This window comes from Pinus tabuliformis, chromosome Q, assembly GCF_031772625.1.
Source record: "Pinus tabuliformis cultivar Carrire ecotype Pingquan chromosome Q, CPIR1, whole genome shotgun sequence".
Lineage (NCBI taxonomy): Eukaryota > Viridiplantae > Streptophyta > Pinopsida > Pinales > Pinaceae > Pinus > Pinus tabuliformis.
In genome coordinates this window covers 547,312,707-547,325,553 of record NC_142296.1, presented here as the reverse complement: position 1 = coordinate 547,325,553, position 12,847 = coordinate 547,312,707, and the positions used below count along the sequence as shown (strand labels likewise).

General features: G+C 37.6%; 1 pseudogene; it reads left to right on the top strand.

Moving 5' to 3' along the window:
* The first annotated feature begins 9,641 nt into the window (after positions 1 to 9,641).
* Positions 9,642 to 11,596, top strand: LOC149220613 (AAA-ATPase At2g46620 pseudogene; annotated as a pseudogene).
* The last annotated feature ends 1,251 nt before the right edge of the window (positions 11,597 to 12,847 follow it).

Sequence of the window (12,847 nt, the reverse complement as noted above, 5' to 3'; positions counted from 1 at the left end):
TAATTAAGTTTAATTAACTTAATTAATTTAGGAAATTTGAATTGGAAGTCTTTTAGAAGACATGTAAATGTTCTCCCTAACTTATAGGAGTTTAGGATGAGTTATGAATGAGTTGTAATTAGTTAACTCAGTTTATTGAATTAAGTCTTGTTAAGTTAGTTCCAATCAGTGTCAGGAACTAATAGTGAGTAAACGGTCAGTTGAGACACTAGTGACCTAATTAGTGCTACTCTAGTTAACTGAAGATTCTACCATCAGAAACTCATGCATGTCGATTCTAAGAAAGACCTAGTTGAGACTAAAGTGCAGGGACAGTGTACTATTTTTTTTAGATTTTTCTAAGTTGCACTGACAGTGCATGCAATCATGAACTAATCCTTGAGGGATTGCACTATTTTTAGAGGCTTTATTTCCCTTTAAATACAAGTTATTCTCCATAGGAATTACACATTGGAATAGAGACTTGGAGAGCTTGTGAAGAGGCTAAGATTTGGCCTTGAGCTTGCTTATGAGTTGGATATTGAATTTGTTGAGTGCTAGGATTGTTCTAGACAAAACAAGCATTGTAATTTCATCTTGATTTTCCGAATTAATGCAAAACAAATAGTGGGGTTTTGAGCTGTGTCTTTCCCCGAATATTTATTGTGTTACGTGTCTTTGACTCTCTTCCTCTATTGATTATTGTTTGCTCAATCTTTGTGCACTTTCATTGTAAAGAGTAGCAGTAGATTCTTGTCTCTTGCTTTAGCAAATTGCATTAGCTTGTGAAGCTACAATTTTTTCTACATGGTATCAGAGCAAGAATTTTTTTTAGGTTGCAAAGAAGTTCTGAGAATTTATGTACAAAATTTTCAGCAACAAAAATACAGATTTGGATTCCTTTGGAAAAGATACCCAAATTCAAACAAAAAAATCAGCGAAATCGAAGTTCAGATGAGGGAGATATCGTTGATTTAAATCAACTCTCTAGAGGAGATTTTGAAGTTTTGAGTTTTTGGGTTATAGGGGAAAGTCGAATTTGCATACATACTTCATGATCGGCAAATGGCATTCCATGGGTTGAGGCTTGAGTATGCCTTCGAAGGAAGCTAAAATTTTATAACCTGGAGGGACAGGATGGAGGTTGTGCTAGAAGATAATGGCTTGAAGGAATTCATTGATCAAGAAACCCCCAAGCCAGCAGCTATGGATGCACAGAACTTGGCCGAATGGAATAAGTGTGTGGCGAAGAAAGGCAAATAATCCTTGAGGGAGTTCGAGACCACATTGTCTCAAGTCTCCATGGAAAAGAAACTCTGCATGCTATATGGAAAACATTGATGAACTTGTATCAGAATAGCAGTGATCAAAGGAAGTTGGCACTGAATGATAAAATTTGTAAAATAAAGATGGAGAAAGGCGAGACGATCCAAAGTACTTGACCAAGTTCACTCAATGTCAGGATGAACTTGGAAGTGTTCGAATATTGGAATCACAATTCCCGAGGAGGATATGGTGAGCCTTGCTCTTCTTAGACTCCCAAAGAGTTGGCATAGTTATCAGGATTATGTCAATGGTCGGGAGAATCTACCATATTGGAAACAACTATGGTCGGATTTGATGAAGGATGAGATCAGGATGAACACCAGGGATGGCTCTTCATCAAAGACTGATGATGAAGAGAATTGTACCTTAACGATTAAGTCAAGGAAGGGGAAAGGTAAAATCCAAATCAGATTCTTATCATGGAGGTAAGAATAAGGACATGACGAAAGTTAAATGCTTTCATTGTCACAAGATGGGTCACTTTGCTACAAATTGTCCATTGAAGAAGTCCAAGGAGAAGTCCTTAGGAGGAGCGACCGGTGAGGCTTTGGCCTCCCAATTCAAATTGGACTTTTCCCTCATTGCATGCATGGTGTCTTCAATGATGGGAATTGTATAGTACTTAGACGGTGGAGCTTCTTTCCACATGACTGGAGACAAAGAGTTATTTAGTGAACTGGAGGAGAAAGATCTCAAGATGCATATCGAGATAGGTGATGACAGTAAGTATAGTGTTACTGGTGTGGGCACTATTACTTTTCATAGGGAGCATGCGGCTCCACTCATCTTGAAGAATGTTATGCATGTACCTGGACTAACAAAGAACTTTGTATCCTTTTCCATGCTTGAGGTTAGAGGTTATGATGTGATATTTTCGAAAGGAAAGGTGTTCCTTCGACACATAGCCATGGGTCAAGTAAAGAAGATGGGGATTCGAGTTTAGAATATCTATAAGATAGATGTATAGGATTTTTTTGCTTTGAGTTCAAAAGTGGAAAAGATGTTGAGCCGATACGTTGACGAGTTGTGGCACAAGCGATTGGGCCACTTGCATCATGGGACTTTGAAGATATTGCAGCAAATCTCTACCGGTCTTCCCAAAGGTACACTTGAGAAAGTTGATACATGCAAGGGTTGTACTTTGGGAAAATACACCAAGTATTCCTTTGGAGATAGAGACAGTCGAGCATAGTCTATTATGGAGAGAGTCCATTTAGATGTGTGTGGACCATTCTCAACAGTATCCATTGCCAAACACAAGTATTATGTTATATTTGTAGATGACTATTCTTGTAAATGCTAGATATTTTTCATGCAGAGAAAGGATCAGTTATTCACAAAGTTTTGTGAATTCAAAGCATTGGTCGAGAAAGAGTCAAGTAAGAAGGTTAAAGCTCTAAGGAGTGATAATGGTGGAGAATATGTCTCCAATGAGTATAAGAAATTATGTGCTGCAGAAGGGATTAAATGAGAGTTGACAACACCTCATAACCCTCAACATAATGGGATTGCTGAGAGGAAGAACAGGAGCATAGTAGGGGAAACAAGGGCGATGTTGCATGATCATGGCCTACAACTACACTTGTGGGCTGAGGCATGCAACACAACGGTTTATGTTCAGAGTCATAGCCCACATCGGATAATTGAGAGTAAAACACCAAAGGAAGCTTATTCCGGTAAGAGGCCATATGTTGATCACTTTAGAATTTTTGGGTCATCAGTTTATTTCCATGTGACCAAAGATGCATGGAAGAAGCTTGAGCCAACAACAAATTTGAGGATATTTGTGGGGTACACTGATACTCCCCACAACTATTAGGTGTACATGAAAACCAGTCGGATGACAGTGGTTCTCAAGGATGTCAAGTTTGATGAGGAGAAGGTCATGCAAGTATCCCTTGAGAGGGAGCTCGAGCTACATGCAGAGGAGGAACTTTTAATTCCTAAGGTTGAGGAGCCTCATACTGATGTGGAGCAGCCACATGCAGAGGTTCCAAGAGTGGAGACATCCACTCAGGCAGATTCTTCCATAGAGGGAAGAAAGCGCACTAGAGAGGCTAACAAATTGTTGGATGATGCACAGGATAATGTGGGAGCACCCTCTTCTCAGCACAAATAGAGGAGGTCACTAGAGAGGTACACTGGATACATAGCACTTATGGGTGCATGTGTTGTGACAAAGCCATATTCCTTTCAGGAAGTAGTGTAGCCACTAATTTGGGTTGATGCGATGGTGGAGGAGTATGACTCCATAATTCGAACCAGTGTTTGGAATGTGGTCTCGAGACTAGAGGACAAGTCAGTTGTGATCTCCCACTGGATTTACAAAGTAAAGCAAGATGCAAATGGAAGTGTTGAGAAGCATAAGGCCAAATTTGTGGCCCATGGCTTTTCACAGGTAGAGGGGATTGACTAAGATGAGACCTTTTCTCCTATTGCAAGGTACTCATCTATCAGATCTATTTTGGCACTATCTGCACAGATGGATGTAAATATTGTCTTCCTTAATGGCATGATTGAGGAAGAGGTGTACATAGAGCAACCCGAAGGTTTTGAAACCTTAGACCGTGAGTCACATGTGTGCTGACTCAAGAGAGTGTTGTATGGGATGAAGCAAGCACCCCGTGCTTGGTACACCAGGATATATAGCTACTTCACTAGGTTGGGCTTCTCAAAGAGTGAAGCAGATGTGAATCTGTATCACATAGTGGTGGAAGGTAAGCTTTTGATCATTTTACTTTATGTAGATGATCTCATACTGACAGGTGATGAGAAGCTCATCAAATCCTGCAAGGAGGACCTTGCAAGAGAGTTTGAGATGAAGGACATGGTGCTCATGCATTACTTTCTTGGCACGGAGGTATGGCAGGGAGATGGGGATTTGTTTGTTTCTCAAGGAAAGTATGCTAATGAGATACTCAGGAGATTCCGCATGGAGAGAAGTAAACCCATGGAGACTCCTCTAGCTGGTAATTAGAAGAAGGAGGATGCTACTTCAGGAGAAGTAGTTGAAGCTACTATTTACAGGCAGCTTATGGGTTCACTCATGTACTTGGTGAACACATGGCCAGATATGTGTTATGCAGTTAACCAGCCTAGTCAAGCGGTGGTTAGGCCTACCAAGCTGTATTGAAAGACGACAAAGCATGTATTGAGATACCTTAGAGGAACTACTTAGCTTGGGTTATGGTACAGACAAACAGAGTGAGTGAAGCTTCAAGACTTCACTGATGAAAATTGGGCGGGGAGTCCATCTGACAGGATGATCCGAATGGAAAATGGCATCAATCCATGGTATTCATCCACCCATGGAATTTACCCATGGTATTGTAAGTGGCATCCACTCATGGTATTTATCCACCCATGATATTGTAAGTGACATCCACTCATGGTATTTATTCACTCATGGTATTTTCCCATGGTATTGTGACATCCACCCATGGTATTCATTCGCCCATGGAAGTGACTCATGGTATTGTGACATCCACCCATGTTATTCATTCATCCATGGAATTTACCCGTGGTATTGTAACTAAAAAATACTATAAGTAACAAGTCAAGTTTTGTAAAAGGATAGAGGGTCCGCTACAATGTAGCTTTTACAATTATTCTCCATTTTAATAAAAAAATTCTTTGTGGTTTTGTTTATTGGGCACTCTCCTCTTTTTCTTTTGGAAATTCAATTTTTCGGATCTTGGGGCCTTCCCCAACAAGACCTATTTCAATCTTTTAGATCTTGGGGGCCTCCCCCCAACATCCAGATCAGTGGTATCAGAGCGGTTACGATTCCATGGGAATGAGGGTTTCATGCATATTTCAGTTTCGAATTTTTATAGCAATATTCAACAAAATTCAGGCACACGTTGCGACCTCCACAGAGCACTTTTTTAGACCACGCCGGAAGAATTTTTTTTTTTTCATTTTTTTGCAAGATTTTTTTTGGGCGGTGAGTTTTCAGATAAAATCTGAAACATTTGGTACAATATTTACAAAAACAAATAACAAATATGGATTCCTTGCAAAAAAATACCAAAATTCAAAAAAAATCAGTCGAATCGGAGTCTGGATGACGGAGATATCGCTAATTTAAAATCAGTTATGTTGTAGAATTTTTTTTATTTTTTTATTTTTATTTTTATTTTTTGTTCCTGATGACAACTAGTGGATGGTGACTCTCCTATCATTTTTTGAAGTTTTTGTGTAGAATTTCAGAAAAAGGATTGTAGATATGAGCTCCTCTTGAAAAATCACCCAATTTATAAAAGAAAATGGGTCGAATCGGAGTTCGGATGTGGGAGATATCACTCATTTAAAATCAACTATTTTTTCAGAACTTTTGTGACGGTGGAAAAATTGCAGCGTGAATCAAAGATTCTAGGGTGTCCGGATAAGGATTTCCAACACATGGGAAGAAGCAAAATGGTCCTTCTGCTTCCAAAAATAGGTTATAATAAATATTCTGAGTTATATTGACTAAGTTATGTCCATTTTAATTCTGGAGCAACATTCGAAGCTGGTTCCCAATGGAAACGTGCCCTCCCACCCCACTTTTAGTAGGCACTTACTTCACATTCATCAGTTTCAACATAGCAACATTCAGCTTGGGCTATTTGGAGACGTGCCCTCCCACCCCAAGCTATGTAGGCACTTGTTACATCATCAACAACCAACATCATGGTTATGGGTCCACTGCACAAAATCCTTGTCATCGAAGTCCATTTGCTAAGTCGCACACTGTTAGTATCATAGTTGGTCACAAGCATTATAGGGTATCTCTATCCTCGGATCTTCGTTTTTCATGGTTATGGGTCATCCACAAGCACACACTTCATTGAAGTCCATTTGCTAGGCCGCACACTGTCAATATCATAGTTAGTCACAAGCATTACAGGGTATCTCTGTCCTCGGATCTTCGTTTATCATGGTTTTGGGTCATTGACCAACTCACACTTCATCGAAGTCCATTTTCTAGGCCGCACACTGTCAGTATCACAGTTGGTCACAAGCATTACAGGGTATCTCCATCCTCGGATCTTTGTTCATCATGGTTATGCGTTAACCATATAAAACCCTTCTCTTCAATGGCTCTTCATATTCAACAAAGGCTTCGTAAGAAGGAATTTCACGCAATGGGGACCATTGCTTCTTAAGGAGGGAGGAATGATCCGAATGGAAAATGGCATCAACCCATGGTATTCATCCACCCATGTTATTCATCCACCCATGGTATTGTAAGTGGAATCCATTCATGGTATTTATCCACCCATGGTATTGTAAGTGACATCCACTCATGGTATTCATTTACCCATGGTATTGTGACATCCATCCATGGTATTCATTCGCCCATGGAAGTGACCCATGGTATTGTGACATCCACCCATGGTATTCATTCACCCATGGAATTAACCCATGGTATTCATTCACCCATGGAATTGAACCGTGGTATTGTAACTAAAAAACACTGTAAGTAACAAGTCGCATTTTGTAAAATGACAGATTGTCCGCCACAATGTAGCTTTTATAGTTATTATTGGTTTTAATAAAAAAAATTGATGTGGTTTTATTTACTGTGTGTTCTGTCATTTTCTTTCCAGCATTGCAATTCTTCAGATCTTAGGGGCCTCACCCACAAGATCCATTTCAATCTCTTAGATCTTGGGGACCTCCCCCCAAGATCCGGATCAGAGGAAGAGCACATCAAGAGGGATCTTTAGTATTGGGTCAGTTGCAGTTTCTTGGTACAACAGGAAACAGAGATCGGTTGCACTCAGTTCAACAGAGGCAAAGTACATGGCTGCGAGTCAAGCAACATGTGAGGCTATCTGGATGAGGAAAATCTTGGTTGGTTTGTTTGGTAAACATATGGATCCGACAGTGATTTATTGTGATAATCAGAGTTATATCAAACTATCTGAAAATCCAGTTTTTCATGATCGGTCCAAGCCTATAGATATCCAGTATCATCATCTCAGAGATTGTGTATTGAGGCAAATCATGTTGTTAGATTACATTCCCATGAAGGAGCAAGATGCTGACATCTTGACAAAGGCATTGCCAAGATGTAAATTCGAGTTTCACATAGACAAGATCAGGGTAGTGGATAATCCATTTCTTGTTGAGAGGGAGTGTTGAGAAATGGCAACAAGAAATTCCAATTTAATTTGTCCTTGGATTAAACTACGAATTAAAATAGAATTCTTTTCTCATAGAAATTTGAAAATAATTAATTAAGTTTAATTAACTTAATTAGTTTAGGAAATTCAAATTAGAAGTCTTTTAGAAGACATGTATATGTTCTCCCTAACTTATAGGAGTTCAGGATGAGTTATGAATGAGTTGTAATTAGTTAACTCAATTTATTGTGAGGAACTAATAGTGAGTAAACAGTCAATTGGGACACTAGTGACCTAGTTAGTGCTACTCTAGTTAGCTGAAGATTCCACCATCAGAAACTCATGCATGTCGATTCTGAGAAAGACCTAGTTGAGACTAGAGTGCAGGGACAATGTACTATTTGTTTTAGATTTTTCTGAGTTGCACTGACAGTGCATGCAATCATGAACTAATCCTTGGGGGATTGCGCTATTTTTAGAGGCTTTATTTCCCTTTAAAAACAAGCTATTCTCCATAGGAATTACACATTGGAATAGAGACTTGGAGAGCTTGTGAAGAGGCTAAGATTTGGCCTTGAGCTTGCTTATGAGTTGGATATTGAATTTGCTGAGTGCTAGGATTGTTCTAGACAAAACAAGCATTGTAATTTCATCTTGATTTTCCGAATTAATGCAAAACAGATAGTGAGGTTTTGAGTTGTGTCTTTCCCCGAATATTTATTGTGTTACGTGTCTTTGACTCTCTTCCTTTATTGATTATTGTTTGCTCGATCTTTATGGGCTTCCGATATAAAGAGTAGAAGTAGATTCTTGTCTCTTGCTTTAGCAAATTGCATTAACTTGTGAATCAAGAGGTTTTTCTACAAAGTGATCAAATCTCTTGAGGTGCAAACCTATTTTAGAGTGAAAAAAAATTTGACTCCTCTTAGTCCTTGGGACGTCTAAATTAAAGATGGATATAGGTTGGTTTTAACAAAGTGAGATATATCATGAAATAAATGTTTTTAGTATTTATTATGGATTGATGTGTATAACTACTAACCATCCTTTTAATTTATATAACTCCCCTAATTATTAATAAATAAATTAAAATTCTAGCAACTCTATTTCAAAATATATATCAATATAATAAAAAATATCATAAAATTAAATAACTACATAAAATATTATAAAATTAAATAACTGCATATAATTATATATATATAATTTCTTTTTAATTCACAACTAAAGATGGTGAATGAATTAAATGTAATTAATAATGCATTTTAAAAAATAAAATTTTCATATATTTTTTATTAATATATTTTATTGTTTTTTAGTTAATTTGTTTGTAATTTGTGTAATTTTTTTTTCCAAAATTATCTAAAATTATATTGGCCGGAACACTAATTCTTAATATAATGGAATATTTTAAACTATAAGATTTTGAATCTAGGATTTTGAGGCTCAGATTTGTTTCTCAACTTGTCCTGAGGATGAACCACACTAGTTGGTTCGAAACGGTTCAACAAATGATTCTCTATGTGATTTTGCTGAAATCTCTAACAATATAAGATTTTGAATCAATAATTTTTTTTTGCTTGTTAAGACTAAGCTACGCACCCACGGGGATTTGAACCGATGACCTATAGCAAGGAGTGCCTTAACAGCGCACCCATTCACAGTGAATCCAATCTTTATCAAAACACTCTATTCTATATTTTACTATTAATATATTTTATTGAAATTAATTATATATATATATAAAATAAGAATTATATATTTCAATTTATTATATTAAAATAAATCAATATAGAAGCTTCTAAATCATAAATCTTATAATTTCATATATTTTATAAAATATATATATATATATAGATGTTATTTACGGATTATATATTCCAATGTATTATATTAAAAAAAGGGCGATAATAGAAACTTCTAAATCATAAATCGTATAATTTTCTAAAATTACGAAGTGTGCATGATGCTCTGAGAAATTCAATATAGAGGTAACTTGCTTTTCAAAGAGAAACGAAGAGGTTAATCTCTGGAAGAAGCGCCATCGAATTGACAACAGCCGAACACCCTAGAAACTTCGAAGGGTTGATTTTACTGTTTATTGCAGGGTTGAACAAGGTCCCCGTATCCTTTGACTGTTCAAATATATACGCGCTCCCACGACACATTCCATACCTACACGCGGAGACGTCACGATCTTTATCAAATTCTTCACACCAAAGAACGCCGCTCTTCGGCCCACAATGCGTACGCCCCTTTTTCTTGACGGTGTTCTGAACAGAGTTTCAGTATAAAATTTGAAAGAATTGATATCGGACAGTACCTTTTTAGAAAATAGGGCAAAAAAAAAAATTACAGAAGCCGTAGCTGCAAGATCGAATTGCCTTGATGATACCCATTGTCACGAAATCGTGGGATCTTAAGCCAATCTATTAGGAAGCTGGATTCTCTTCTGTCTGTTTGAGATTTGAATTTGCCAATGGACTCCCTTACCCAATTTTGGTCCATAATGGGGATCATAGTAGTCTTTTGGTACTTGGTCCCTCCCCAGCTGCTGGAAATGGTGAGAAGATGGCTGGAATCATGGCAGGAGGAATGGAAAGTTTACAAGTTTTTCAGGATTCCTCAGCACTATGGCTATGATGGGGTCCAAGAGAATGGATTATATAATAAGGTTAGTACCTATGTCAGTACCCTGGCAGGTGTTGTGGATACTCATTGTGCTAATTTGTATAGTGCTAACAATTCCAAAGATATGTTTGTTTCATTAGAGGCAGGTCAGAGTGTGGAGGACATGTTTTTAGGTGCCAGGTTGTGGTGGATACATGATGTGAAGAAGAAGGACGGTGAAGGTGATGCAACCAGGAGTTATATTTTGAAAATCCACAAGAGGGACAAGGCTGCTGTTGTGAGACCTTATTTGGAGCATGTTCAGGCTGTTGCAGAGGAAGTTGATCACAGGAAGAGAGAGCTCAAGCTCTATACAAACGGCCAGAAATTTGGGAGGCAGCAGTGGACTTCTCTGGCTTTCAGGCATCCTGATTGGACTTCTGTGTCTTTCAAGCATCCTGCAACTTTCGATACCATTGCAATGGAATCAGATCTGAAGAATAAGATTAAGATGGATCTTGATGCTTTTGTTCGCGGTAAGAATTACTATCACAGGTTGGGCCGGGCTTGGAAGCGCGGTTATTTGCTCTATGGGCCTCCTGGTACAGGGAAATCCAGCACGGTTGCAGCCATGGCTAACTACTTGCATTACGATATCTATGACCTGGAATTGACGAAGGTGAATAATAATTGGGAGCTCAGAATGCTTTTGATGCAGACAAGCAATAAATCTATTATTGTGATTGAGGATATCGATTCTTCTTTGGATCTGCCAAGGCACAGCGGTGTGAACAATGAAGAACAGAGACATCAGGGCCATGGTGATAATGATGATGATGGACACGAGAGTGGCAGAGTTACAGTTTCTGGGATGCTGAATTTGATTGATGGGCTTTGGTCTAGCTGTGGTGAGGAGAAAATTATAGTGTTTACCACAAATAATAAAAATAGATTGGATCCCGCCCTTTTGAGACCTGGGAGAATGGATATGCATATTTACTTTCCTCACTGCACCTTCTCTGCTTTCAAAATCTTGGCAGACAATTATTTGGGTATGAAAGAACATAATCTCTTCTGTGAGGTCGAAGAGGCTTTTCAGGCAGGGGGTTGTATCACACCAGCTGAGGTGGGAGAAATTCTGTTAATAAATAAAAGTTCTCCAAGTCGTGCTTTTAAGGCTCTGATAAGCGCTCTGCAATCGAGTGGTAGGCGAAGAGGGAATGGGGTTGTGCCTGAGAGGCCAACAGAAAATGGGACTCGACTATTCAAAATGAAGAATAAAAATAAACCTATATTTCTGTTGAGTCCGGGAATTCCAGGAACTCCATTAACCAGCGATTAATGGAATTGTATGAACCTCCATTGCCAAGGCGTTTGAAGAAGTCAAGGCAAAACTGATTAGGTATGCAGAAAATTTGAGTGTGAACACTTAGGGTTTACCGACTCCAACTAATCCACGAGGATAAACATTTTAATGAGGGAGGGACCTAGTCTCACCCATGACTTTTTGCAAGAAAAAAACAATTTCAAATACTTAGTATAGGCTTCTATTGCCTGCTGATTATGCTTATATTGATACATACAAGTTTTATGAGTAATTAATGGTTTGTTTATAGTTTCATATATATTATCATTAATAAACATTATCATTAATAAACATTACATTGTACGACAAATTTCATTTGACCAATTTACTCTTTGGCAATGTGTGTTAAATTTAAATACACTGTTTACAGTAATTTTGGAAAATTATAAAAAAAAAATGGTGATAAGTATTCAATTAGAATGTTGGTGGATTAGGTGACATTACCTCTCCTTAGGTTAGTATTTTGTCTATCTAAATGGAACACAAAAAATCATTCACAACTCAAGAGGTTAAGAAGAGAGGTACATTAAGTAAAAAATCATGAGGGAAGCATTAGTTATCACCTCATACCATATCAAGGATTAGAAAGTGGTGTAAAGGGATGTCAAGGGTATGGAAGATGAGTTAGGATAAACACGGAGAAAACTTCAAATGTCGAAGAAGATGCAGAAATTGGGAAACTTATTCCAATGTACACTAGCTTTGCCAAAAGCAAGGAATCAAAGTGCACCAAAATTGTAGTCTTGTACAAGCATATGAAGGTATTACTAACTTGTGTAATTAAGAGTGGAGGGCTTTAGGAGAACTCTTTCCTTCATGGATTGGACCAACTGGACTCCAAGTATGACACTCTTATTGATGTTATCTAAGGCACTACACTAGTATTTTTTTCTCTCTCCTTTTATTTATATACATTTACAAAAAAAATCAGCAAAAACAATAGGGTTTTGATCATTTACCTTTGTAAATGCAATTTCTTGCATAGTTCATCATTTCTTCCTTTCCCTTCTTGTTGTGCAACAAATTCCATGTTTGACGTGACAACAATGAAAATGAAATGAATTAAAATAAGAAATGAAATTGCATTCAAGCTATATACTTACCAAACACCATAGAGACGGCATGACATGAACCCATTTTTAGTCTTTGAAGGACAAACATCAAATCCATTTCCACTCATTTCTTTATAAATCCATGACATGGATGAAATGAGTCTGTTGATGATTATCTAGAGTTTAGTTTACTATTTGGCATGATGTTCAAAATTATGGTTGCATTAATTCAATTTATATATGTAGATGTATATGAGATTATAGGAATTGAAGAGAAAATTGAATATGGATAACCAAGGAATATTAAAGTGGCTTTTTGATATAATTAAAAAACACAAAAATAATGTATTGAATGAATGTTGTTAGGGTCCCACCCTAACCCCCTTATTTATGTAGTAGGA